Below are 26,837 nucleotides of genomic sequence, written 5' to 3' on the forward strand. Positions count from 1 at the left end.
CGTGACCACCCTCCCAGGGCCAAGGCTGCCAGCACTAAACGCTGAACTTGGTCCACCGGAATGAGCAGCTTTGCTTGTGCTGAGAAAGGAAGATGTGTTAGGTCAGACCCATCCACTGCTAGCCGTTCTTCTCCACCATCTTCTCATTTGCAGCTTGTCTGTGCCTAAAGGCAGAGCAACCCTCTGCCCTGAGCAGAAAAGAAAGCCATGAATGCTATAAACTTCCTAAACATCCCTCCTGCCAACACCTGTCATTCGCTTCTACATTTCCTATTTGCTCTGTTTTCATTTAAGGTATTATATGACTCAGATGAGGCCTCAACAGCTTCAAAAGAATTCCTGTGTCTGACTGCCTCAGCTTTATTAAAAGTAACTGAGCCATTGATCATCATCAGAAGGTGTAGTCTCAGGAGAAAAGATATAATTTGTAAACAGATGATCCTATGAACACAAACACTCCTCCAGCCGTGGATAACAGGCAAACAAGTACGTGGCTGGGGAGGCGAGAAGCCCCTCCAGCACATCGGCAGATCATCTTAGGGATAACAAGGAGAGTCACACTTTTACAAGCAGCCTGGCTAACAAGAACATGCTCTTCCAAAGGCAGGGCAAGGGGGAGAAGCAATTTTCTTTTGCTGTTGTCAAGTCTCTAAAGGCGATTTCATGGTGCTGTCTTAGGAGGCGAGCAAACAAGACTGCTCATCCCTAAAATGACCAGTTCCCTATGTTCAGAGAGGGTGGCTTTTTTAGCTGACAATTTGCATACACACCCTTGTATGCTGTATTTCATGGCTGACCAAAGTGTGAAGGCTGGAGAAGGGAATGCATGACTGCATGGCAACACCTGTGAAAACTCAAAGCAGTTCCCTTCCCTTACCTCTAGCTAGCTACAAACAGGATCAGCCTGTCAGGGCTATGAAACTTGTTTCTACAGAAACAAATTAACAAAGATCAGTACAACGGATTAGAGCACATAAAGAGTGAAAGATGCTACATAAAAGCCTGTTGAAGCACCTGCCAGGTACAATCACTCGTTTTTCAAGAGTAGCGGACCAGATATCCATAAAAACATGTAGGAAGACTTTTTAAAATAAATGCCTTCATATGAAAGATCAGGACAACTCCTGGCAAACATTTAACTTGAATACGGTGCAGGCTCAACAGCTGCTGCTGCTGGAATGGAACTGCTATTGTGCAATACTGGTTTTTGGAAAGAAAAGGATGCCGAAATCTGCACCAGATGCACTGCATTCCCCAAAGAAGAGTACATTTAGCATATTCAGTTTAACACCACACAAATCATATGGAAGCCACCTAGGACCTGCAGAGGTTCATCAAACAGAAAGTAGGCATCTAACCAGGAATAGTCTCAAGCAGAGCAGACATGGCCAAGGTCCTTCTGGTCAGCAGCCAAAAACCTCATTACCTAGAAATAACAACTCGGTAAGTCAATGTCCCTGAATCAGCTGGGGCAAGTGCCTGCCGTTCCAGGAAAACCACTTGGGAAAGTCCTTTTTACAGAAATCATTGTGCATGGAGGGGAAACAAAAAAAAAAAAAAAAAAAAAAAAAAAGAAACAGCCTAACAACCTCACGTTATCCTCGCTGCTGGGCAAAGACATCATGTGAAACAAAACATGGCAGCTAGCCACTAAAAAGCCCAGGTGAGCTTAAGGTGAAATTCAGCTTGCTTAAGTTCATATAGAGTATGCATCAGCAGCTTACTTTGCTTTGGGGACTACGAGTGTCCATCAGTGTGTAAAGGTGCTTAAGAAAAGAAATGGCAGCACTGCCATGTAGTTCTTCAAAAGAAATGCTGTAGCACTCGGCAAATTCAGGGCTCATCTAAGCTCCAACAGCTTCTCTAGGCCGTCTAGAGTTTCCTTTGAAACATGTATCTATGAGCACATATGGTCTTGGAGCACATCCACACACATTCACCAGAACGGAATGAGAGTGGGTGTAATACATAAGACTACCCCTAAGAAAGAGAAGAGGAAGAAGAGAGCATAAAAATCCTGGCATAAACAAACAGCTGCCATTTCTAGCCCTTCTGGTTGAACCCCTCCTCCATCCCGATGCCACTCTGTAAGATGCCTTGTTCAACTTCAGAGACAACCAGAGAAATAAAAGCGCAAGAGCACACACTTTTACAACCCAATTATGACCACTTATAAACATACTATAAATCTGTTCACTGCTTAACACACCAGGTACATCCAGCAAATGCATTTGCTCAGTGTGTACCCAACGTAGCTTGATATTCTCCATGTAGCTTAAGTGTGCATGTTCACGCAATAAAAAAAAAAATTAAAAAAAATTAAACAAATCAAGTCTGGATTAGACTCAGTCCACAATAGCAAGGAAAAAAAGAGTAATTATTGACAGTGGCTTGGTTAAGCTTAGAAAAGCTTAAAAGAAAAGGATTTTTCCATAATTGCCTTCTCTAACCTTTTCTCCAAGCTCAGTGGGTACATTACCTAAGTCAGCAGGAAGTTTAGCCACTCCACATGAAATTAATAACGTTTATGGGCCGACCCATTGCCCACAGCCTTCTCAAAGCTTTTTAGAACAAAAGCTATGAAGATGTTATTGTCCTTCCATCAGGAAACAGTCCATACCACACTTAGCTGCTTAAACCAAACCAAACCAACCCCTGGCTCCTTTAGCAGGCAGCAGTCCCTGAAGACTGAGCCTCCTCTTACATATTCTCAAGAGGAAATTAACCTTACACACAAATTACAGGAATAAAAACAAGCTTCTCAAGAGCAGTGCATCCCATCAGCTGACCCGCCAGTACCTAGCAGGGCAGCAGCTCCTGCACCATCAGGGCATCCCTCGCCCCAGATCGGGAGCTTTCCTGCTGGCCTTGGCACAGCTACCGCCTGTGCTCACCGGCACGAGTCAGCCCTTACGTGTCTGCCCCGTTTGTCCACAGAACAGAGCTCACCAACGTTGAAAGGATGCGTTTCAAGTTCGGGTGCCTATAAAATGGCTGTGGAGCGAACTTGCACACCAAGCGAGAGCTTTCAGCCTGACTTTGTATTCAGGTATACAGAGAACAAGATAAACTAGTTTAGCTAACGCTGACCCATTTTCACACTGGAAAGGACCAACAGACACGAGAAGTTAAAATATGTTTCTTAAGAGATGCTGCTCATCTGTTTTGAGATGGCAAGCATGAAATATCTGAGTTTGTGATAAAACTCTAGGCGAGGACCAAACAGAGCAAAACCAGGTCAGCATCCTGACTTAACAAAATTGTGTTGAAAACCATTAACAGGAATACAGCACACATGCTTTATAAGACTTTATAAGCTCTCTCTCTTCAGTGTCACAGACCAAGAAAAGAACAAGAAAAATCAAGAGAGGGATAAACAACACTGGCTGGGAATTGATTGCCACCTTTGAAATTTTAGTGGAACAGTTGGAGTAAGAAGCTGACTGCAGCCGAACTGAAAAATCACTATGTGTAGCTAGATGTGTAGCTAGATTACTCCTCTACTGTTGAACCCAAATTAAAGTGTTCTTCCCACAGGCAAGGCTGAAGATTGCAAAAAAGCTGTAATTTACAACTTAGGAAAGTTTAGAAGAAAGCCCTGCAAAACTTAAATGACTTTTGTACTTAATGGGCAGAAAACCAAAGGACAGATGAAACTTCACGTTGGTTGATACAATGTAAATACTATGTGGCACGCAGGATGCGAATAAGCCAAGAAGCTGATGAACTGGGTTAAAGAAGAGTTCACCTCATTCAATTCCTAGCTACAGCCAACCTTCCTCTGCAAATCACCATTCCAAGCTGTTACACAGTAGCACAAACAGAAACAGGTGGTAGATTTTCAGCAAACCAGACCCTTACTGCAGCCAACATCATGAAGCGCTATCAACACCAGTTTGAACAGGTGATTCTTCAAGTTTTTTTGTAATTAGGTAGTGAACTCATCTACAGGAAGCAGGAAAAGTGAGTGTGCAAGGCACAAGCCTTTTAGCAAAGTGCCGCAGCAAGTACTTTTGTCCCATTTATTTTCCAGGAGTGATCACGCCTTGGACACATGCCCATTTCTAACAATTTATTTTTCATGTCTGGACAAGGCAATATAACTTCTACACAATTTAATCTCTTTACTAATAGACTTAGCTATTACAGCTGAAATACACAAGCTTAACAATAAGGCTAAAATACCTCAAAATACTTAAATCTGAGAAATGTGTTTCCTGGCTTTTGTTCAGGACAAGTAGAAGCAATCAGCTAAAATGCCGCAGCCGGGGAACTGTGGCGACTGCGGCCAGACCTGTGAAGAGGTTATGTTGGACTCTGCACAACTGCCTACAGAAGAACAACTCTCCAAGCAGGGCACAAAAATTAGCTGAAAAAAAAATATCTTTAATTACCAGCGAAGCTCCTCCAAAGGGCCAGGAAGCACCTGGGTGCCCCAACAGCTCGCCTTGGCTCCCTGGGTCAGCGCTACCCTAAAATTACAGGGACGCTGGGCCCAAAACCCCCGAGGATCGTTTTGCCCGTCACGTTTCCCCACAGGGTTGTTTCATTCTGCTTTCAGGCTGCAGTTCAGTGAACAGGCTGTAATTTACCTCTTCACCCTCACCCTCAAATTTGTTTGGATAAACAGGCTCTCCTTTGTTCCAGGCTGCTACTACATTTACACATTGTATTGTAAATCAGCCGGTACAAAGCAAGGCAGGCCCCTGAATGAAGACACTAGCATTTTTGTTCACAGCAAAATTAAACAAGTAAAAGGCACAGAACTCCATTTATAACCCCAGTCTGGAAACAATTGGTTTTTAAAAGGTGAGAGGTTTTAAAAAGTTTACTAAACAAACCTAGCCAGTTACAGAGTCTATAGTCAGTTCACAAACAAGTTCAAGGCTGTATAAATTGCCAAAGCAGTGTTATTTCTGAAGAGAACTTTAAACAGTTTAAGACCGTTTCAAGGGGCCAAGAATTATTGGCAACTGATTTATATTTTATTAAGTACACAAATAGAGAGAAAGGGAATGGACTATTGGCCATGTCTATTAAAGACAAGAGACCTAAATAGCATCCAGGAGCTACAGGATAAACATCACAAAACCTTCACAGTAACAACAGTTGAGCAGAGGAACAGACGGCTATGAAGCCTTCCCCATCAGAGGTCTGGAGGAGACGTTCCACAAGCATCTGTAATGAACAACTTCACCACCACTGATTCTGCCTACAAGAGACGATGGACTCTGTACATGGCGTCTTCAGATCCCTCCCCAAACCCGTTCTCCATTATTTTAAATGTTCTTTTAAGTAAACCGAGTTTGCTGAGATCTCTCCCATAGGTTGGTAGTTCAGTACAGCTCAGCAGAAGAGAGATCAAAAGTAATCATTATTTGATAGGTGCCCAGGTTTTCTGGAATGCTATCAACTCAGTCCCATAACTGAGCACGTATTCACAGCAAGAAAAAAATAAAATTAAATTTACACTGGCTGATCCAAAGGCCAGGAATAACTGCATCTGATGTTGACCGCAGTCCAGAAGTGAGGCCTCCTGACGGGATGCTATGGAAAAACTTCAGCTGGACATCTGTAAGATGTCATTCACTGATGCAGACAGCCCTGCATACTTCATGAACATTAAGCTTAAAAAAATTAATCCCAAGTCTGAAACATAAATTTAAGCAGCAGAAATATTTTTATTCCTTTGATTAATTTAAGGGGGAAGGGGACAGAAACGAGATGGATTTGGGTTTAAAAGCTTTTTTCCCCAATTACAATATGTTAAAATAAGAAGTCTTCTACAGGCTCCTTTTGATACATCTACCATCTGTGATACAAAGAAATGCCACACTTCAGTAGCTTCAGATCAAAAAGAAAAAAGAAGTCAGGAGAAAGAGGGCATGCCCCTGTTTCACGTTTCAGGAGCCAGGGCATCACAGTCCACGTTGTAATTCTGACATGATCTGATTGTCCATGTTTACCCTCAGCAGCAAAAGCAGGAAAGAGAAGGCGGCTTACAAGCTCCTACTCACTCTGATCCCTTCAGAGGCCAGAAAGCATTTGCTGAACACGATAAAGGGAAGCTGAACCTCTGCTTCACCACCAGCCCCAGCAACACCGCAGCCAACTGCGGCCGTTTCTTCCCTCAGGCACCCCCTGAGCATAAGAGCTGTGGCTGAGGTGACTGACCAAGCCAACAGGCCCTCACCCACAAAAAAATAAAAAATCTGGTATGGATGTGAGCATGGCAATTTCCCCCTAAGACCACTGGAGCAGTTGGCTCCTGCCGGCACGAGGGCTGCCACGTCCTCCAGCGGGGAAGGAGGCAGAGAGGTCCCGCTGTGTCTGCGGAGAGTGCTGGGGATGCCATGGCCAGAGCCTTCTCCCAAGCACCACACATGTCCCTGCTAGGGGAGCACAGTGGGCTGGCACAATGCCTCCCACAAGCTGAGTTCAACCCCCAGGCCTGACCTACTCATATTGCCCCCTGTGCCCTGCCCTGCCCTTCCAATCCCGCCTCTTACTAAGTGATCCACCTTTTATCTCACTTCTTTCCACCTTCAAACACATCATTAGCAGACTAATCAGCACTGGAGTGCTTCCCCTGCCGCCAAGCATCACCTGGAGCATGACCAGGGCTTTGCCCTCTCTCCTTCCTCTTCCAAGGTGCCCTTCCTTCTTCAAGTGGTGTTTCATATGGGGTGTTTCATTTGGTTTCATGCCTTTCACATGAAGACGACACAAACATGGAGAGAGCACCTCACAGGATAGGCGATGCTCTCACCTGAAGCCAGATCTGTTTCTGCCCTGAGCCAACACAGTCTGCACAGAAATGATGTTCGAGGGAATGAAAAGAAGCCAACAACCCTTAAGCCTGTAGGGTCTGGAAACCCTGTAATTTGTGCCGTGAAGAGAGATTACAGCCCATCTGTCCCAGCCGGAGTACAAAGGAATTCAGAGTGACTTGTGCTCCCCCTCCTCACCTCCCCCGGCCCCCTGCTTAGCTGAATAACTAAAGCCAATATAACCGTGCCCCTAACTTGTTGACATCTGCCACTTTGCCTCTGCCGTGGCTGTCCTGGGGACCTAGGCACTGCACTTGGGAAACCATACGTTACCTGAAATCATCTCCTAAAATCTGGCATGACACAGGCTTTTCCTACGGTTTAGTCTGAACCTGCACTGATGGACTCCGAGTGCCCCACCACCAAGATTTATTTTTCTGCTTGGAGATAATGCTGCTGAAACATCTGTAAAAACAAATCCATATGCTCTAACTTTAAGCTCTTGCACCAAGTATTAAAGTGACACTGCCAGATTAAAGGGACTGCAATATATTTTTTTAATACCCTATTATGAACTCTCCCTCAGATTATTACCAGTAAAAGAGTTTTTAATATCTGTTCTTTGATTTAGGTGCCTGATACCTGCCTGTCCTCTATTTTTGCCCCATTTTTTGCTCCAGGTACATATTTACCGAGGCCCACCTGGCATTTTACTAAGCTCTGTTCCAGAAGCAGCAGTGGTGGAGGTCGGAGGAGCCCACGTGTCACCACACAACTGAGGGCTGGGACAACGTGCACCTGTGGCAATGCGGGCCTGTGGCTCCCCCAGACACGTGGTGGAGGAAAAGTGGGAGGCAGACAACCCACAGGGAAGGAACACGCTGCCATCCCAGTACAGCACCACCCCAAACCTCCCACTGCCAGAGCAGCCCTCGGCCATGGACAGCAGCTGCCCTTCTGGCAGCCACCTGAGCACTGCTGCTTATTGCCAGCACGGGATGGGAATAGGTATTGAAATTTTGTAACAACAGGCAACTCACCCTGTCACTTCCCATTTTAGTATTTTTTTATTTTGACAAGCAGGGGCGAATCTGACCAAAAGGCTCCTAGTAGGAAGACCATACTGAGTTCTGAACAAAGAAAAATGTGCTTAAAAGCTCTCAACTACTGTTGCTGTGGTGCACGAAGACAGTAAGGAGCTGTAAGATGCTTTTCTGTCTTATGTGCCTTTGACTACAGGGTGACTAAAACCCGGAGCAAAATCATTTAGCAAAAAAATCTCAAAATCAAAACAAATAAACATCCCCCAACAATATTCCTCCAAAGACACAAAGAAATAACTCAGTGCCTTTTTATTCCTAAATAAAGGCAGGCAAGAAGAAAGCGCGGCTGTCCCTGGAAGTGCTGCAGGCAGGAACTCCCAGAGGACAGGACAATAGGGACCATCTCAGCCTTGTGCCCAACAAGTTCCTTCAACTACTCTGGGTCTTGGTTTCCACATCTGCAGAGTGGGGATAATAACAGGTCTTTACATCACAGGGGTGTTACAAAGATCAATTAGTTAATGTCTGAAAAGCGCTTTGAAGATATAGCAGGTGGTGAGTATTATTATGCAAATAACATGATTTAAGAAAATCACAAGTGCTGGATTAATACTAATCCCTTTGATATTTAAAAGACACCATTTTTTCATATTTTAAAGCAGTAATCGTTTATGCTATAGCTTTCCACGGCTGCTGCAACAACAATTTTTAACCTTTTCGTACAGCTCAATATGTAAAACTCCTCAGCAGACATCTTCACAAAATCCAACCTTGACTCAAAGCTAGGAGTAGTGGAAGAAATTATGCATGTTGATGAACTGGATAACTATATTCTATGCAGGAATATTTCTCAGAGGATAGAATGTCACAGGCCTAACTTACTGTAACAAACACTGCAGAGTCTTCTGGTTTTCGGGCTTTTTTTGGAAGCACACTAATTTCACGCATAGAGGCATTTGTAAAACAATAGAGCTGGTACCTAATTATGCCATTTTATGTGGTGGAAAGAGTGGAGAAAGAGAGAATAACATGGTTCATTCACTTCTTCCAAGGCTGCCTATCTGAATTGTAAAAAAGAAAATAATAAATTAAAAAATAATCTAATGTCATATGACCTCATTCAGTGGTCTTGCAGGAGATCAGGCCATTGCAATGTCTGCTCCAACTTCCAGCACATAGCCACACAACCACTTCTGCTTTAGGTGGATGCAGGGAGTGGGGCAGATAGCCACAAGCCAGCCCAGAAACACAGCCTGGCTGAAAGCCTGCAAGCCACAATGGACACAAACAACACATGTCAACAAGAGAGTTGAGGTAGGATGGGGATGAGGTGAGCAGCATCACCAGAAACCAAGGAGAGAGCACAGCCAAGACCAGCCGCCCCTCTGGTCTCCTGCCTCACCTTTGCCAGACCTCTCTGTGAAAGCAAGGCATCCCACCCAGTGCCTAAACCCCCCTCCCCGTGCTTCCAGGACTTCCACTGCCACATTCCCTTTCTGTGAGGAAGCCTGTTTCTTGTCTCCTGCACCGTAAAATTTAGTGCAAAACAGCTGGTGCATTTGGTCTAGGAATCTGTACAATATTGCTGTGGTTAAAAACAGCTTAATATTAACCCCCTCTGGAATGCATGCCTGAAATTGATATTAACGAAACGAGATCAGATATTAATATTCTGTACAGCCGGTTCCTCAAGCTCTGCTGTAGCGTCAAATCAAATCTTTTCCCAAGTCAACATACAAAACACAAATAGAGGATGGCAGGTAGCATTGACATAGGAGGAAGCAGCAAAAGTGTTTTAAAACTTTAGAAGCTCTTAAGCGTGCAGCTACAGGGAGCTACGCTTCCCTTCCTACCACATCTCCCACAGCAGCCATTTTAATAGCTATTCAACACAGTAATAGGATCCAATCTGTACACTTAGTTGTTGGGGCTTTTTTAGTCTCTTAGTCAATATTAAAAGCATTTGGATGCTTTTTAGCGGGGAGGAATGATTTTGCACTCCAGGAACAGCGAGGCACTTGCAGTGCTCCCAAGGAACGCCGGCGAAGGATTTCCTTTGCATGCCTCTGCTGGTGATTGATGTTCTGATACTTCATTTTAACTGGACCCAGTTGTGCAGATTCACAATTTAATCTTCTTCTGTAAACATGCTCTCAGTGTAACCTTAGTGTGTTCTCGTTAGTTGAAGTTACACAATTCACATACAATATAGATCCAAAATATCACCTGAGGGTCGTTCTTCAGCCAGGAGGAGACCCTTGAGGGTCTCCAAGCACAAAGGCCTTTGGACACATGATTTCTACTCCTGGATCTGCAAGGCCTGGGGAATAAATCCACAGTTTTGATCCTAGGTAAATAAGTACAGCCCCATCGTTCACTTTACTCTCCCATGAAATGGGAGCCACCTCCTCTCCGGAAAAAGTTCTAATGATAGACCATTCCACTGAAGAACAACTCCCAGGTGGAAGGATGAGGTGGCATCATGCTGCTTCCGTCTTCACTGGCAATTAAAACTCCCTTTATTTCCAATCCAAAGGAGAAAGTTAATTTCTCTCTCAAGAGTACCCCTTGCCCACAGGTGGCTTGAGGTCTGGTGTATTCTATCTCCACACTTTCAGTTAATTCACCTTTTCTGAATGTTTTGAGTTTGTGCAACTGCTCACTTGAGGAAAGCAATCTGATTTTCTTGTAATCAGCTATTCAGTTTGAGGTACGTGCATCCATCTTATTTAAGTAGGCCATAGATATTTACAGCTAAAACTAGGAATGGAAAAAATATTACAGCCTCCTCAAAACTTTAACATGTGCAGCCTCATCACACCAGAGTTAAACCCCAACTTAGATGTCACCTAGGTTTTTTTATCTCTTGCTTGAAACAGCCAAGTAATATGAAGTGGCTGCAAGGATTGCTCTCATTAGCTACCCTTCCCCAGGACTCAGATATCTGCTGCCAGGTTTCTCCAGACAAAAGGATGAAAAATAAACATACTGTCCCCGCTACACCCAAAATCATCTTTAAACTATGCACACACACACAAAAAAAGGACCTATTTAACTATGACAGAGAAGGAGGTAAGATGTTGCCTTCTGTCTGACCACAGCGCAAGAGGAAAGCCATTCAAACCGCCCCTCAGAGGACAAAAAATAATAATCTGGATTTCTACCTGGTTTGCTGATCTTTACACGAGATAAGCCAGGAAGGTACAGGTCCCACTGACTACCACTGCCCACCCTTCCCCAGGAGACGGGCAGAGAACACGAACAGGTATGTACTGAAGAGGTTACTCTGATGACTTTTAGTTCAGCCACAAATCTTCCAGACTGTTGTTCTCCTGGCTTTGGTACAATCTTCATCACATTTGTAATTGCATTTACCTGGATGGCTTTAATCTTATTAAAGATTAACAGGTAAAAAGCAGAGGCTGAATCAAATCTCATAAAGCAGTGTCTGCTTCACAGGGGCTAGGCTAAGCAGAAGGCTAACTCAACTCCTAATTTCTCCTAGGTTTGTAAAGATTATATTTATAATTTCACTCAGGAACAAAATATATCAATTGAGCTGAGGTTTATTTGAACTAAAGAGCAAAAAATGTTACTGTGTCGTTTGGGGTGTTTGATCTTATGCTTTATTGAAGCACAGCTATTTAAAAATAAATTATTCCAGGAACACATTGTCCTTACCTTGTGGATGATATATTATAAATATAAATATAAAATATGTATTTTATATATTTAAAAGAGATTAAAAAAAATAGTCATATTGTAGTATTTCCTCTCCCTTCAGGTAAACATAAAAGCTTAGAATTTAATCTGCCTTAAAAAAATATAATCAGCTCATGCATTTTAGGGACTACTAGTACAGCCAAATTAGGCCCTTGCAGCTGAGTTCACTGCTCTGCATTTGGCACAAGTATAACTGGTATAACTGAAATATTCCAGAAGACAGATATGTTACATTCTTTCAGGTGTTTTGACTTAACGTTTATGGTACTCAAGGAATTTCTATTAAAAAAAAACCCTACCTTCAGCAAATTTCAAAACCTTTACTTGGGAAACATGAAGAGAAAGTTTTCATATGACAGAGCATACTCTCCATTAAAAACACATCAATTGTAACTATAAAATCTATTATACATATTATATATAATACATATAATTTTATATATAGATATGAAATATATAACTTTTTTTTTTTAATAACAGAGATCCTATTTCTGAAAAGGAGAGCACTCCATGCATACAGCTACTTTTATGAAGTGGTTAGAAATGTGTGAAGGAGAACCTGTATGGGTTATTAAGATACTGCCCTTCCAGGCATGTCAAGGGAGCAAAATTGCTAATGGCCTTTTGGGACAGGGGGGCTCCAGCTTTCTATTTGTGCTGCCACATGCGTGAGCTTTAAACTGAAGTTGTGTCTGTTCTCGCGGCCGCAGATTGCAACTCCACTGTTGATCTGAATTCCTGCAAGCGTCATACACTTGGGACCTGCCTTCCCTCATTTAGAGGGGATCACATAATGGTTTTTCCTCTTTACAGCCATACCATCCCCTTGTAGCCAAGCCTCAGGGTCAATAACCTTAGGTCTAGTTTTCACATTTAACAAATTCTCCTACTGCTCAATTGGCAAAGGCTGTTCAATGCCTAGGCTGGAGCTAGATATATTAAGTGTTAACCATTTCTTTGTCAGCTTTTTAAAGTCATATTTTTTAATAGTTGCCTGCACTCACCTCCAATTATACACCATTATGGCATCTGCATATCTTACTACAGGTATCGTACCCCGTGGCTGCTGTGTACCTGCCATTCCATCCAGACCCCCACCATAAATGTCATGGTAGCACCTGGAAATCCTTCCAAGCTTCCTTGAAGAGCCTAACAGAGGTAAGAATCTTCGTATTTAGGTGAAGTCTGTTTAAAAATTATTTTTTTTATATGTGAAGAAAATTATCTATAATTCTTTTACCCTATCCTTGATATTTTGATTTTCTTTCTCTGCTGCAAGCAATAAAACAGCTTTACATTCAGCACATGAATAGCAGAGATTTTTTAAAGCCTCACATTTTACAGGGTTTTCCTAAAGCTTCTTAAGAATTTGAATGATCTGTGCAATAGCTCCATACATAAAAACACAACTTGGGCATACCAATTTCAATCTCCCCCTTTATTCATTACTTAAAGAGCTATGAACCATCCTGGGATGCCTTGCACTAGGAGGGAAGGTACATAACTAATTTCCTAACTACTCTGTTTACTTTGCATACCTTGTGGGCAAAAGTTGGCAAGAAAGGACTGGAAGCTGTTTGCTTTGAAATTATCACCCCATTTACAAGATTCAAGACCAAAGTCTTCTAAAACGAGGTAACAAGGAAAAGGAAGTGACTATATGCACGGTTAATGCTACAGAGTGGGCTAGCAGTGCACGGGAGGTCATCAGCTGAGAAAGAAAACAAACGGGTATCGAGAAAGCTCCCCCGTGAAGTGCATTCGGACACAGTATTTAAAGCAGCCATAGAGAATAAAGGCATAGCCAGTTCTACGCAAAACGTCTGTATTCAGTTTAAAGTCACCTCTTATTATTCCCAATGGAAGTAAAGCTACACAGGGGCACGGCTGCTGTTGAAAGCACAAGCTTAACACCCTAACTCCATCTGCAAAGGCCTCCTTCTCCCTGACTAGTAGGGCCACCCAGGAGGGGATGGGCAGCCAACAAGATTGCTACAGACACAGGTGGGGCTTGATAACACAAAGAATTTGGCAACGAAATTAGTTTCAGTGGATCCTGAATCCTGGGTTTGGGGTTTTTTTGGCTTTCAGGCTTCTCAATTCAACACCACAAAATAATGTGTGTTTGCCGGGCCGTGCTGTGAAACACGTCAGTGATGCAATAAAACTTTAAAATACTTTTTTCAAAGCCATGTAACAGCTACACTATAATGCCAGAGCAGTTCTCCCATCCAGTTCACAGCACAGCTCCACAAAACAGTCATGGTAGCACAACTAAGCAGCTACTGGCCAGCGATGGCAGGAACCACTTAAAGCAGAGCTGCCACCAAAGATTTCATATCGTTGAATGACGGTCTGTGCACGCTGCTAACCCACTTGGAACAGAAATGCTCCTCCCTGTGCCAAGTCAGCTCGTGGGTACAGAAAGCCTGATGTGGAAGTGCCTCATGGAAGCGCCTCGTGGAAGGATTTGCTCAAGCCAGGAAATCTGGGGATGCAGGTCTGCTTTTGCACAGAGGCTTTTGGGGAGAGGACATAGGATAGTTTACAGAATTGCCAGGTCACCACCCTTCCTGGTCAAGAAGCAACGCTGTAGCATCCACTTGCCCTACTTATACATGACAAAACTACCGCTAACATTTATTTTTTGTCTACAGATTCCCCCCAAATTCCCCCAAAAGATGCAATGCCAAATTTTTTTTAAAAACCCAATAAATCAGAGAAAAATGAAATTACTTGCTAAAGACAGAAAAAGCAGAATGCATGAAGTCACCAGTCAAGAAACCTACAGGACCCTACTGCATACAAGGGACTGCACAGATGGCACTCTGGACACCAAACCTACAAACAAAGCAGCCCAGGCTCCTGGTATTCCAGTAGATACACCTGTTTTGGCTGAACAATGCCACTGAACTATTAACACAGCGTAGCAGCATCACAGTTTGATCAGAGAAACACCAGCAAACAACCCAGCCGTGCCAACTAACTGTACATGAAAGGTGTGAGCAAAATAGGTGTCTGTGAGAGGGAAGGAAAGGAAGCAAATACGTAGCCATTTCTGCCCATGAATTTACCTGTCTCTTCTTTTCTCAAAAAGCCGAGTAATAACATATGCAAACTCTTCATTGCTGTCTCATTCAAAAGCTCCTAACTTCCAAGGCTGCTAAACCCTCTTCTGATACCACAGTTCCCATTCAAGTAGAATTCAAGTAGATTAATTATGCCACAGACAACAGAAAACGCAGTCTGCTTCTTCAAATTATCAGTACAAGAAAACAGCATGAAGACTTCAGTTTCAAGGATGCTGTTTACATCTACTCACTTAGTTTACAGGCCTCGGGATCAAAATGAAAAGATAGTAACTAATTGCTACAACTGGGAAAAGTAAATTGGAAAGTTCTTACCAGGTACACCTGTACACAATAATTTGAAGAGCGGCAGTATAAGCAACGCACATTGCAAAAGTGCAATTAGAGAAGTGGAAAGGGTTACTCTGAGCAATTGAGATACTATGTTTTGATAACTAAGTTACCCTGGAGATGATTCACACACGTAAGTTGCTTAATGTCATTTTGCACTACAGGTCCAGGAGGTATAAAAATATGCATAAAAGCCACTATTAAATCACACAGTATCCAGGACAATTGCAAAGTGAATACATTTTCATCCCAGATTATTGCACTAAGTTTGAGGCTGTAATATTTCAACCTATGTCCAAAGCACATAAACCTCACACAGCCATCTCTCGTCTTAATGCACCAAGCCAACCACACTGCAGCACTCTACAAGAGGACCTCCTCCTCCTCAAGCAAGCAACATGCTGCTTTGGAAGAAGAAAGGGAGGTTAAAAAACCCCAACCCTCAGTTCAAATGAGTTCTTAGCTCACCTGAGCAGCATGACAGCCACTAGCGAAAGGGACCTCTTGGGACTCAGGCTTCTGTGCAAATAGCTTCCAGGATGAAGTGCCTTTTGACGTGTACTTGTTCCTGCTGGGAGAGACACAGAAAAGATGCTTCAGAGAATACATAAGACAAGGGACTGGGCAACATACACGAAGAGAAATAGCTTGCTCAAGGGGTTTATGGGTATCCTAAGCAAGGAATTATTTTGGAGCTGGCATCTCAATACATCACAGAAAATTCCTTGTTTTCATCTATATAAACGCAAAAGGAAGAAGAGTAAAGAAGGTGAAATCTATTGATTTTGCACTGAATACAGCAATTGAACACTTCAAGATATGTCCTAACAGCCAACAAACATCAAATCAACAGAACTTTAAAATCAGGATATCAAAATATATAGGCAAAATAGGTCAAAAATTACTTAACTGAAAGATCTCCCAAAATTGTCATTACTGAGTAACATCAGTGTGCAACCACAATGCTCCTTTTTCAAGTTGCAATGACTGGAATTATGCTCTATATTACCTAAGTGTTTTATTAGCTACCTGGAAATAAGCATGTCCTTGGTGGTAAAATTAACGGATTACATGGTTTAGTAGCATGATAAATAAAAATAGAAAAGAAATCACACAACGTTAGCTCAATTCTTGTCAAGCTGGGCTCATTCCAACCAAAACAGTCTTAAGATATCTGAATGCAGATACACGTATCCAGTAACAAGGAACGCAGGTCAGGTTTGCAAATCAGAGGACCACGACCTTACGAAGCAAGGAAACAAAAAGGGATGTGGAGGTCATCATAGTCTTGCAACTAAGCATTCAGAGCTTCTGATGTTATTAAAAGGGCTAATGTGTTTCATGGATGCAAGATATGAAAAAGATATGACAGTGAATGGAAATACTGAATGCGGGGGGGGGGGGGGGTACGCAATGGTAAAGAGTGACACTGAAATACTGTGCCCAGTTCCATGGCTGATGCTCAAAAAAAGATGCTGAAAATTAGAGAACATGCAGAGCACAGCCACAAAAGCAATTAGCGTGTAGAGGGGAAAAAAAGCATTATGTATAATCAGATTTAAAGATTCAGTCCTTCTGATAAGCCACACAGACAACTGACAGCTTACTTGATCATCTTTAAGGAAAAAAAAAAAAATATCAGCAATGAAAAAAACACTTTAATACAGCCACGAGCAGACTTAAAAGGGACCAACAGATGCAAGTCAAAAGCATAGAAGGCTCCTGTTAAAAACAAGATATGAATTGCAACAGGGAGAAATGAACAGGAACAAAATTCTTGAAGACGTAGTCTCTTTTTCTCGGTACTTTCAGGATAACATATGCTTTAGCCTAAGGATTTGTTCGGCCTATGAGCAATGCCAAGTGAGATGGTCTAGCAACTGTAGGACTTGATGGCTCCACTGACCCTAAACTCTGAATGACAGTCTCAAAAAAAAAAAAACCAACCACCAACAACAAACCAACCCTCAAACAAAACGAAAACCAAAACCAACTGAAAAACCCAAAAGCATATTGCCCTGCATTTTCACTAATGCTACTGAGCACTGAATTAAATGCACAATGGACTGTGAAATGCTTGCAGATCTTCCCCCAGCTAAATGTCAAATGAAGAGGCCATCTGTTAATAAACATAAACATTACCTCTCTGGAGTTTTATCCAATGCACTAATAAGTAAACTCATACCACCATTTAGTGCTACAGGATTGCCAAGGCAAGTGAAGTCTTTCGGGTTTTCATTTCAACAGCTTGGGTGGGCAGAAGAAGAAAACACCTGGAGCCCGTGGCAGACACATTCCCAGTCACGAAGACAGCTTCATGGCTGTAGAGTTACAGGCTCTTGAGAAACTTCTTCAAAGTACTCACAAAGACGCTTTCTGCCTGAGTAAAGGCCTTTCAGACAAAACCACCTCCACTTAGCATGTTTGAGAGGAAAAATATATATCCCCAAAGTTACCCATTTCAGTTGCTTTTCTAGGTTTGTAACTTATACCTCAAAGGGTGATGTGCATGCATCGCAATCCCAGCTAGAGTTTTCATGGGGTGTTAAGTCAGTTCATGACAGAAAAAGGCCCAGTTGCTGATGATGTTAATCAAAACTGCACAGAAAAATTTGTTAAAGCTTTTTAACTACTTACTAAACCCAGAAGACTGGAAATAGAAGAGGTTAAACCATTGCTTTCATTGCCTTACAATTCAACAGGCCCAACATCAACTTAATACCAATTTGCCTCATACTGATTAAGTGAACATAGCACGCAAGTTCAACACACACTGTGGCAAAATATTAAGGAACGACAAATTAGCGGGTCTTCTGACGTATTTTAGAGAGAAGCTGCACATTTTGAACTTCTAATTGCAATGAGCATAATCAGATCCATTGAAGGGAAAGGACTAACTAGTACAAGCGGAAGGAAACCATAGCCTACTACTATTAACCATTGCAAGCACCATGTATCTTTAGAAAAGAAGCTTTTATTTGCTGTGTATGCCTAGCCTAAGCACAAACAAAAGATTATTAAATTGCCCCTCTGATTCAGGACAAGAGAGATCACCCCATATTTCACTTGCACCCTTTTTACCGAATCAATGTGGTGGGGATTTTTCTGCCCTCTGCTTTCTTCCTATGGTAGAATACATTTGACTAATCACTGTTTTCCCACTGGGAAACACTGGTTAAAGAGCTGGTCCTTCACAAATTCTAAATAGTGACGCAACTAGGAATGTAAGAGCTAGATCTTCTTTATATACAGCTCTTACATACATCTGTCAGAAAGAGATACTATCTCTTAAACTATCTAGAAGACAAACAAAAGCCCTGGGGAAAAAGACATGAGTTCACTCCTGAAATTTCTACATATTTAAAACACAGTCAATTAGTATAGACAGAAGGTTAAGCTTGAACTGTGAGAGACCTTGATTTCTGCATCACTTCGTCAAGAGACCAAGCTATCACCCCAACAATCCCTCTAGACATAGCAAGGTTAATGTCAGGTTTATGTGAGCTTCCTTCACATCGACATGTCACCTTAATCCAGCTTAATTAGAAACGCTAGCCAGGTCTAGGTCTATTCAGCAATAAGCATGAATGTACCTTATTCTGAAAAGGTAAATTCTGTAACAATTCACTTGAAGTACTAAAAATCTCATTAATTTTTATTTAAAGCCATGCTGATCACAGGTGGTTCCTATGTACTTAATCTGGCAGAGTGCTCCCAACAGGTCTACCTGCGCAGGTCCAGCTAAGAAGTAGGGACAGGACAGCTCAGGGGCAGAGCCTGTCCACAGCTTCCTGGTTTGCTGTAGGCCCGAGAAAGCTTTTGAACAACTTTAACAGAAAGAAGGACAGATAACATATCACAACATAAAGAAAACCGTGACTGTCAAGTAATACAAATTCCATTCACTGCAAATTGCCAAAATCATAGAATCACAGAATGGTTTGGATTGGAAAGGGCCTTAAAGATCACCTAGTTCCAACCCCCCTGCCATGGGCAGGGACACCTTCCACTAGACCAGGTTGCTCCAAGCCCCATCCAACCTGGCCCTGAACACTGTCAGGGATGGGGCAGCCACAGCTTCTCCAGGCAACCTGCTTCAGAGCCTCACCACCCTCATAGTGAAGAATCCTTCCCAATACCTAAATCTAATCTCTTTCAGTTTTAAGCCATTCCCCCTTGCTCTATCACCACATGCCCTTGTGAAAAGTCCCTCTCCAGCCTTCTCTAGGCCCCCGTTAGGTACTGGAAGGCTGCTATAAGGTCTGCCCAGAGCCTTCTCTTCTCCAGGCTGAACCCCCTCAACTGTCTCAGCCTGACGTCATAGGAGAGGGGCTCCAGCCCTCTGATCGTCTTCATGGCCCTTCTCTGGACTTGCTCCAACAGATCCACATCCTTCTTATGCTGGTGGCCCCACAGCTGAACGCAGTACTCCAGGTAGGGTCTCACAAGAGTGGAGAAGAGGGGGAGAATCACCTCCCTCAACCTGCTGGTCATGTTTCTTTTGATGCAGGCCAGGATATGGTTGGCTTTCTGAGCTGCAAGTGCACATTGCTGGACCATACACCAACACCTCTAAGTCCTCCTCCTCAGGGCTGCTCTCGATCAGTTCTCCACCCAGCCTGTATCTGTGCTTGGGATTGCCCCAACCTATGTGCAGGACTTTGCACTTGGCCTTGTTGGACTTCATGAGGTTTGTATGGGCCCACCTCTCAAGCCTGTAAAGGTCCCTCTGGACAGCATCACTTCCCTCCGGCATATTGACTGCACCACTGAGCTTGGTGTCATCAGCAAATTTGCTGAGGGTGCACTCAATCCCACTATCCCTGTGACTGACAAAGATACTGAACAGCACCGGTCCCAATACCAAACCCTGAGGAGCAGTGTTTGTCACTGATCTCCATCTGGACATCGACTGCAACTCTTTTGAGCACCATTTCCTTATCCACCGAGTGGTCCATCCACCAAATCCACATCTCTTCAGTTTAGAGACAAGGATGTCACGTGGGAGTGTGTGTCAAATGCTTTGGACAAGTCCAGCTGCTCTGTCACTGAAGGCCACCAATTTTGTCAGGCATGATTTGCCCTTAATAAAGCCATGTTGGCTGTCACCACCTCATTTTGCAAGTGCTTTAGCATAGTTTCCAGGAGGATCTACTCCATGATCTTGCTGGGCACAGAGGTGAGACTGACTGCCTCAATTTTTACCTGTGGCCTTAAATTAGTGATGCTAGTTAGCAAGAAAAGCGAAACACTAGAATAAGGTTTTAATTAAAACTAAATAAGGTTTCAATTAGATAACTAACTTTTTGAAGACAACACACTTCGACCAAATAAATCAAAACTACTAATTTCACTGGTTTCCAGGATCACAAAACTGTTTGCCTGAGGGCAGGTGGTGGAAGAGGGCATGTCAAAAACGAACCCAGAAGGGCAGAAACATGGAAGCTAACCACAAAGGTGGAGCAAGACGGGAACCACTTCAGAAGGCACCAGGTGGACTCCGTTGATGAGTGGCTAGGCTCCTAAGCCCAGGGAGCTCAGTGTGGAGCTAATCATCAACCTGTGCTAGCACTGGCTCCCAGAAGCCAAATTCCAAAGAGAAACAGAGCGTCTCACTGAGCACGTGGCTGGTGACCACAGTTCTGCTGACTCATTCCTGGGGACAAACTCTGCCCCATGTTATGGCAGTCTAAGGCTGAGGAATTGAGCAGGGGCCAATCGTCAAGCTGGTTCTGAGATTTTTTTAAATAATTGTTACTAACGTTTGTGAAGCACAGACACTTTTGGACACTACAAGTAGGTCTTCCCTCAACCATCTGAGATGGAAACCTAGAGATCCAAAAGCTACATATTTTCAGAAACTTAACTGCTGAGACAGAAACAGAAATACTTGATTTTAACAGATAACTAAATTACTATCTGCCTAAACCTGCTGGTTTTGTCTGGGGTAGAGTTGATTTTCTTCATAGTAGCTAGGCTGGGGCTGTGCTTTGGATTTGCGCTGGAAGCAGTGTCGATAACGCAGGGATGTTTTCGTTACCGCCGAGCAGCGCTTGCACAGAGCCAAGGCCCTTTCTGCCTCTCACCCCACCCCACCAGGAGCTGGCAGGGGACACAGCTGGCACAGCTGGCCCCAGCTGACCAAAGGGATATGCCAGACCATGGGGCATCATGCTCAGCATATAAAGCCGGGGGAAGAAGGAAGGGGGAGGCCATTCAGAGCGATGGCATTTGTCTTCCCAAGCAACTGCTACACATGATGAAGCCATGATGTCCTGGGGATGGCTGAAAACCTGCAGCCGAGGGGAAGTGGTGAATTAATTCCTCGTTTTGATTTGTGTGTGTGCACAGCTTTTGCTTTACCTATTAAACTGTCTTTATCTCAACCTACGAGTTTTCTCACTTTTACTCTTCCAGTTCTCTCCCCTACCCCACCGGGAGGGAGGGAGCAAGCAGATGTGTGGTGCTTAGTTGCCAGCCGCGGTTAAACCGTGACACTAAAGAAAGTAAGCCCCAACTCCACAAGGTCCACTGAACAACCCTCTAGCCTGCCCTATTGCTCCAGGGCTCGGGAAAGCAACTGCCCTCTCCCTCCTCCATCCACCCTCTGGAGCCTCCAGGGGCAAGCACTCCACAGCCTCTTTTTGTGGCCAGTTCTGAGCAGTTCTGTAGTCAGAGAGCTTTTTGTACCACTAAGCCACTAATGGCTTAGACAACATGGCTCTCTCCAGCTCCTTATTTCCACTTTGCCTACATACGTTTTGACCAAGCAAAGATTAGGAGTTACTTACTACCTAAATCCATTATTTTTTTTAAACAGACACCCCCTCAATGACTTATGCAGACTGTGCTGTTTGGTGTTTGTTTTTTTTAAACAAGAATTACCAGACCAATGTCAAATCCGAGTCAGTCTCACACTTAAACAAAACTAAAGTAATACTCTACTAATTCTAGTTACCTCTGGCTTTATTATAGCTAATAATGGCCTTTTTTTATATATTTATTTTTATTCTAATGGTAGCAGCCATTTAGAGAGGACATCATCCCCCACCCCCCCCATAAGCTTCCCCCACCCCCCCCCATAAGCTGAGCTTCATAACATCCTGTGGTACATGAGAAAACCTGTCAAGAAAAGCCAAAACAAACATCCACTACTGAGCTGAACTAAAAGATAAAGGTGAGTAAGTAGGAAGAAGATCACACTGGGGTCGTTTGTTTACTTAATTCCATCTTAATTATTTAGACTCTCATCTCACTAACAGCTGTGCAGGTGCTAACTTTACTTCAAGAAGGACCTACATTTTTTGTTTGCATAAATCAAGTACATTTAATCAAGTGCACATTAACTCATCAACACATTGGATCTGATGAGGAATTGCGTAAGTGACAATGCCAAGCTATTTTGGTGAATATTCATTATATCTCTGTGGAACAGTCTGACTGGAGGAGAGTGAGAACAAAATGACAGTAAAAGAACGGTAGCAATTACTTTACTAGCAGTTAACATTGCCATTAACTGCTTGCTGGCAAGAGCTTAAAGTTGCAAATCCCAATTTAAGCCTGTTACCTTAATTTTACAATTGTAACTCAATATTCAGAATGTGACACTAGTGTAGTAAATACCTTCATTCCATGCTTCGTACAATAAATAGTTTGAAAGTGTATGAAAAGTTCCAAATTATAGCTGTTACAGAAATACAAAGTGCTTAGTACTAAGTCTTCATAAAAATAAATAAATGTACAAACTATTTTCTCAGAACCAAGACAGAATCCAAACCCATTAGCAACAAGTCACCGGAATATTTTTTTGTTCTTAACAGGCATTCATGAAGAGATCTCCCTTCAAGATGTAATTTGTTCTTAGGGAGCTTCTGCAAGCAAGGCAAACAGTTCCCAGTTTTGTAAAGCTTTTATCCCACCTCCAACATCTGTAGGAAAATTCAGGCAAAAGAGGGCTGTGCTGTTAGTGAGGATATTTTACATAATAGATCTTTACGTTAGATGGACAAAGCAAGTTTTGGCTAAAAGAAAAAACCCCTTCATTCACTTGCTAGTTCCCAGAATGGATGAAGGAGGAGGAGAGAAAGACTGTTCCGGTGCGCCATCTACTATGTCCTTCTGAAACCCTGAACCCCACGTGCTGTGACTGACCTACCGAGAAGGTCACACAACCTCTTCTGGTGCAAAGCTGCCTCCCCACTACCACTGCGCACCCAGACATGGTACGAGGTAAGAAGCTGGCATCACATTTGCCATCTAAGGAGAATGTAGGTGCTTATGGGCTGTGGTTCACAGCTGCAGCTCGATCTAGCCAACCCCCCCCCTGCTGTCTGCCTTGTCACCCGGCCAGGACAGGGACGAACAGGAGGCTCACGCTACTGGACTTCACAACATTACACACTAATATGAGCAGCCATAAAATGTAGTTTACATTCACATGCCACGCTGCAGACTCTGGCAGATTCAAAATCCAATAGAAAAGAAGCCTGAATGGCAGAGTAACCTCTGGCAAACGGACAGGATGAACAGCTGGATGCCTCAGCTCCTGGAGCGTCAGTGTCACAACTGTATTTATTTTGCTATCCTTCCCATGTTGTCACCAATCCAGGAGTATCAAAGATGTCAAAGTATCAATGCTGTTGTAACAGACTACCACAAGCATCCAAAGCTTCAGGTGCATGCTTTTGGCATTGATTTTACTACAAAACACAGCATCACATCTTGGTGGGTTGGCTCCAGCTGCTTACAGTTATCAGACCATGTAAAAAGCTTTTGGTACCAGAAGCCACTATTCAAACTCCTTCCCCAAACATTGTCACCATCTACCTTCCGTATTGGTTTAAGTAATGTATTCTAAGAAAGATAATTTTCTTCACATGCAATCAGACTAGGTTCCCACCAGGGCTTCGGACGCAGGAGTATTCAAGGCAAGGAGGACAAGCCATGCCAGGCTCGGCAGCAGACTTCCTCCCTTTTGTTTTGGCTGGAAGCATGCTCTGTTCTGGCTTTTCCATCGCAGGCGGCAGCCCCCGTACCCGACCACACCGGATACATCTCGCACCAAAGAGGCAGGCTGGGCATTAAGCGCCAGCCCAACATGCGTATGTAATCTCAGTCCCTAGCTTACAGCCAACAGGTCTCCCAGCTGATTTGCCTACAGCACCGTACACACAATCCTGATCCTACAAAGCCAGTTCTGCATTTCAAGCTTTAGAAGGAGGGAAAGAAAGAGATTATTTTTTTTTCAGTCCAGCGTTGGGGTTGACGCCTTCAGAAAAGAACCATAAAGCAAGCTGAAGCCGATCCTAGGTACATACCGGCAGCCTATTACTTACCAACCTTTGCTTCCTTCTAGATTCCATTGTAATGAGAACATAAACAGTAAAATAAGCATACATCTCCCTCGAACGAATTACCTATTCAGAGTTCCCTCTGGTGTTCAATAAGCTTATCATCACATTCAAGGTAACAGCGTTAGTCACAAAAGCATCAAGTTCCCTTACAAGCAAGTTATCATTTGAGAACGAGCTCGGCCACAGGGACGGGACCGTAGTGTTATAACTCACGGACAACAAAGGCAATGCCATTTTCCACGAGATTCCCGAGTCGCGATAAACTTATGCTTCCTTCTTTGTATTATTCACCTGAGCGCCTGGCTAACCCAGAAAGGACCCAAATCGTTATCTACCCCTCCTGCCTCCGACTGCCACCGAGGCTGTCGCAGTCCCGGCGAATGCAAAGTCACAGGTCACAGGTATGGCCCGGCTGAACAGGGACGGGAGAGCGACGGGAGAGGGGCGCCCGGCAGCGCCCGGTCACAGCGCCGGGAGTCACAAGCCCTTCCAGCCTCGCGCGCCCATGCGCCTGCACGGAACGCGAGCGAGGCGCAGCACATCTAATTAACAGTTCGGAAAGAAAGTTTAAAACTGCCTCTGCGAAGAGACAAAACGCGTTTGCAGGAAATCCCAGGCGAGCCCCCGAGCCGGCAGGGCCAAGGCGAAGCGCGGGGTCGGGGCGAGCCTTGACCCCGGGGCTGCCGACCCCAGCCGCGCCGGGGGGAGGCTGCGACCCCCCCCCCGAGCAGCAGCAGCAGCCGCCGCCAGCCCCCACGCAGCGGAGCGGAGCGCAGGGAGCTCCGCCGGGCACCGGCGCTCGGCGGCGGCCGGGCGGGAGGAGCCGCCGCCCCGCGCCTCCCCCCGTCCCTGCGCGGCGGCTCGGGGAAGGCGCCCAAAGTCCGGAGCCGCCGCTGGGCTGGGCGCCCCTTAACCAGAACCATCTGGGGCGCGGGCAGCGCGGCGGCGGCCCCTGCCGCCCTGGCCCCGGGGGCCGCAGCCGAGGAGGGGGAAGTTGCTGTGCCCGCGGTTCGGCGGCCCCCGAGCGAGCGGGCGGCCCGGACCCCTCGCCGCGAAACCGCCGCCCCAGCCCCGACGCGCAGCGGCCGCGCTGGGGGCTGCGTTACCTTCAACAGGTGCAGGCGCCGGCGGGAGGCAGCCCGGCGGGCGCGGACCGTCCGAGTTGCCCGAGCGGGAGCGGCGGCGCCCGGCAGCCCGGGGCGGGCGGCGGCGGGCTGGGCAGAGGCGCTACGGCAGCCCCCGGCGGCCGCCCGTGCTCCCGGCGGGCCCCGCCGCCGCCACAGCAGCCGGAGTCGGCGCGAAGGCGGCAGCGGCTGCGGCCACCTCCGAGAGGAAGGAGGAGAGCGGCGGGGAGCGAGGGAGGGGAAGGCAGAGGGAGAGAGGAGAGAGAAACCGCCCCGCGAGGAATTAATCATCACATGACGGTCGCGATCCGCCGCCGCCCCCCGACAGCCGGAGCCTACGCCGGGGAGCCGGGGAAAAGCTGCGAGGAGGGGACACACCTGTAGGCGCAGCACATATCCGCTGTGAGCACAATGCGAGACAGGAAACTGAAAAAACAGCCCAGGGAAGGAGAGAGGCTCCCGTTCGTCCCTCCTTCCCTTCCTCCCTCCCTCCCTCCCTCCGTCCTCCTCCTCCGCCTCTCTCCACCCCCTGCCCCCGGTCAGGATCCGCTTGCAGCGCTGTCTCACGCTGGGAGATCCAGGCGGAGGGCCGGGCGGAGGCAGGAGCCGCACTTTCTCTCCCCTTTCCTTTCCCCGTCTCCGCTTTGTGCTGCCCGCCAGCCAGGCAGAGCCGGCGCGGCGCCAGCCGCGGGGCCGAGCGCTCCCGGGGAGCCCCGAGTCGGGGACGCGCCGGGCCGGGGGCGGCTGCTCCAGCGCCGGTGGCGGCGCCCCCCCCGCTCCCGCCAGCCTCCCGCGGGAGCGCCGGGGCGGGGAGCGCAGCCCCCGGGTGCGCGGTGCCGGGGGGCTCTGCCCGCCGCTGGGACCGGCGCTGGCCACCGTCTCGCCCTCTGACCCGCGGGGGAAGAGGTCTCTTTGCTGAAGGCCGCGGGCTGCCCGGCGCGTCGGTGGTGTTTTGGGGGCAGTGTGATTTCCAGCCCGGAGCGGAGAGGCTCCTGGGCTCCCAGAGCTCGCCTCTCCTCCTTGTGCACCCAGCCCTGTCGTTGTGGGGCCACAAATGTGTCACTGGCAACGTTTTACGTGGACTTGAAGTACCCCGGGGTTTATCCCTCCCAGGTAAACTCTGTAATCACAGTTTCTGAAGGTCTTTTCTCCTCTCTTCCCCCAGAAACATGCCAACGGGAGTTAATGAAGGGCGCTGCCTGCAAGCATGGCATTGCTTTGCTTTAGCACCGCAATCTTCCCCCGGTTCAGATCTCAAATTTGTCTCAACTGTAAGTGATGTAGGGTTAATGTATTAAAAAGAGGGATGACTTAGAAGAATGGCTCAGGTAAGCTTTGGGCAGGTTGTTTAAACTTTGTAGGTAGCTTTCCATCAGTCAAATGTGGACCGGTGATGTTGCGAGGA

At 45.5% G+C, this 26,837-nt stretch overlaps 1 protein-coding gene across 1 annotated transcript in view; it reads right to left on the bottom strand.

The window, feature by feature from the left end:
- The window catches only part of PLXNB2 (plexin B2), a 267,979-nt gene extending 242,057 nt beyond the window's left edge, over nucleotides 1-25,922 (bottom strand). The window contains exons 1-2 of the mRNA XM_037387648.1: nucleotides 25,811-25,922; nucleotides 15,424-15,526 (exon numbers count right to left, since the gene is read on the bottom strand). The gene's annotated coding sequence lies outside the window, so the exon portion shown is untranslated. The remainder of the gene's footprint in view (nucleotides 1-15,423; nucleotides 15,527-25,810) is intronic.
- Between the last annotated feature and the right edge of the window lie 915 nt (nucleotides 25,923-26,837).

Source organism: Falco rusticolus, chromosome 5, assembly GCF_015220075.1.
Source record: "Falco rusticolus isolate bFalRus1 chromosome 5, bFalRus1.pri, whole genome shotgun sequence".
Taxonomy (NCBI): domain Eukaryota; kingdom Metazoa; phylum Chordata; class Aves; order Falconiformes; family Falconidae; genus Falco; species Falco rusticolus.